Source organism: Eubalaena glacialis, unplaced genomic scaffold (genome assembly GCF_028564815.1).
Source record: "Eubalaena glacialis isolate mEubGla1 unplaced genomic scaffold, mEubGla1.1.hap2.+ XY scaffold_56, whole genome shotgun sequence".
NCBI classification, from domain to species: Eukaryota; Metazoa; Chordata; class Mammalia; order Artiodactyla; family Balaenidae; genus Eubalaena; species Eubalaena glacialis.
The window spans coordinates 2,917,232-2,920,059 of record NW_026871455.1 but is presented as its reverse complement, the minus strand read 5'-3'; the positions used below and the strand labels follow the sequence as shown (position 1 = coordinate 2,920,059).

At 44.2% G+C, this 2,828-nt stretch overlaps 1 pseudogene; it reads right to left on the bottom strand.

The window, feature by feature from the left end:
* Positions 1-1,266: 1,266 nt before the first annotated feature.
* Positions 1,267-1,814, bottom strand: LOC133083678 (malignant T-cell-amplified sequence 1-like; annotated as a pseudogene).
* Positions 1,815-2,828: the final 1,014 nt, after the last annotated feature.

The following is a 2,828-nucleotide window of genomic DNA, read 5'->3' as shown; positions in this document are numbered from 1 at the left end:
ATGTAGTCACATGTAAAGTTGTGCGTGTGTGCGCGTGTTTTTAAATACAAACAGTGTACACTCTTGTTCAAGTTCATCCTGAGTTCCAAGTACACAGACACACACAAAACTGGATAATTCAGAGTAAAAGTACAATTTCTCGTTCACCCGTATCAAGGTATCCATGGTTCATTTGTATATATTCTTCCAACTTAAAAAAAATTTTTCAAGTATATTTTTATTTACCCCCCAGATAATATAGTTTCATTTTTACTTGTCTTAAATACTCTGTGTTGCCTCAAAGCTTGCTTTTCTCATTTAACAGCATGACGTTGAGGTGTCACCATTTCCTGTTTTGGGGTTTTCCACTGCTATTTGAGAACACTGCAGAAAGCTTTCCACAGAACCACATAATACTGCTATAAGCATATCCAGGTTCATATTTCATTTCGATCTCTCACCTTCATGCTAATAACAATATGCATAATTAAACGTTTCTAAGTTTTCAAAGATAATTTTCTTTAAAGTGAATATAAAGCCCATTCACCAAGCAGTTTCTATGGTGTCTTGTCTTATCCTAGTCTGGTCTTGAATTCCTTAAAACTTTGAGGAGAAAACTTCGTTGTAAACTTTAGGTTAAACTGTAGGCTGTCTCTAGCGCAGCTAATTCCATTACTAACATCGGTGGTAATAACCGGTTTTCAGATTAATCCTACTAAAAATATCTAGCACATTAATGACAAAAACAAAGTTATTACAAGACAGTTCAGAGCATGAGGCTTTGGAAGTCCGCAGGAGCTGGGAGCTGCCTGTCCGTGTGTAGTGGCTGAGGCATCTCCTCGTCTCTCTTCTCCACCATGAAGGGCTGAGAGGGGCTCTGACTCAGCAGGGATGTTGGGAGAGCAGCCCCCCAGCCAGTTCAGCGCCCCTACACCTGACTCTTCCCCGCTTGGTCGTGTCCAGACGCTCACATTGGGGCACCTCAGCTGACACACTGAGAATTCAGTCCCATCTGTCTTCTCGCAGCCCCACCAGCACACTGGCTGGGTCATGAAGCTCTTTCGGGAGAGTTATAGCCTGATGGCCAGGAGAGGACACAGGGGCAGCTCGTCTGCACTGTTTCCAAGCAAGGCGGCAACACTTGTTTTTTGTTTGGTTCTCTTTTCTGCATGTGTTGAATTTATTCAACATAATCACAGGGGTGTTGTCGTCATGCTGTCACACACGCACACAAACCCAGATATTGCACCGCATCCATGTGGAGCCCAAGTGCATTCCTTCTGAGACTTACTTACATGCTTTTACGTGCTACAGCGCATCTTTTAAATAATACATGTTTCAATGCCAGTTGCTGTGTTGACTTTCTCAGCATCATCTGCAGACATCTTCACGACTGCAGCACCCAGAGCAAGCTGTTTTCCTTCTGCCTCAATTGCAACAATCCTATCTGCTGCAGCGGAGCAAAGCTTAGCTCCTGGAGAAGCTAAGCCTAGACACGTGATATCAACTCCTCTGAGTACAAATTTGATGGCTCCTTTATCCACCTGCTGGTGTGGAAAAAGGGTCATTTTTATCTCTTTTTGTGTGGAATAACCTTGGGATTGGATAAAACGACTCTTCTCTTTTTCTAAATAGAGTAACTCTCCAGTCATTGTAAAGATTTCCATCTGTTCATGGCATCCCACTCTTTTAACTGGTTCCTTCTTAGGCATGACTGGATGAGGCCGTGGTTCAATGCCTGGGAACGGTTCTACTTGCTCTTAGTACCCTTAATAGCAGGTTTTCCACTGGATGTAGCTGAACACATTTTCTTTTTAATCAAATTTCTTGAACATGATTCAAGGTGAAGGGGTGATGATAGGGAAGGGCCGGGAAGGGGGAAAAATAGACTTAGCAAGGATTCGGCAGACCCCCTACACCTGGAAGGCCAAAGGGACGGTGGCAGCTGGGGTCGTTACCCGCAAGTGACGCATCTGGCCGCACTTTTCCGGCTCTAGGAAATCTCACTCCTTCTGCTCCTTCAACTACTTCCTCCAACTATTCATGTGAGCACTGCGGCAATTTGGGGGGCTGTTGGGTGTTACCAATTTCTCCCCAGGGCTGCTAGCTGTAAGGAAGGAAATTGAGCAGGAAGAAGAGACGAAGCACTCATTCTCGTTGCAAGAACAGAATGGAGGGGCAGCACCTGGTCTCCAGAGGGACGGTTGGCCATTTCTGCAGGCTCACAAGGGTCAGAAGAGTGTGCGCTTCAACACTCAGGGGCATCCTCCTGAATTCCACTACCAAGTTAGTGTCCCTATCACGGCCCTAACCTCCCACGGGCTAGCACACCTCTGGTGGGTGGCTGACTAACCTCGTCTGGGACTTGGAGCCTGGCTACTTTAACTCATAAATTGTTGATGAAAATAATCAATAAACAATCTATAATAGGAATAGAAAAGCATCTTATTTGAGCCAAACTGTGGACTATAGCCTGGAAGACAACCCCTCAGATAGCTCTGAGGAACTGTCCCAGGGAAGGATGGTTTTCAGTACAGTTTTATATATTGTCAGAAAAAAAGAACATTAAGCAAGTCAGGGATACATTCCTTTAAGGTTTCAGGGAAAAAAACAAAAACAAAACCAAAACTAACAAACAAAGAACAGATCAGCCCATACACAGCAAGTCAGCATGGCCTTGGCACCTGGGAAGTGAGGCTTATTACTGAAGGAGCTTCAGCATTGGCGTCCCAGGAAGGGAGGCGTTTCATCTTTATTTTTAACATGGACATTCTTTACTTCTAGTCAATGCACTCTTTTCTTTAATAATTAAAGCAGAAGCACAATGTATGTTTGATAGGCCACACGCA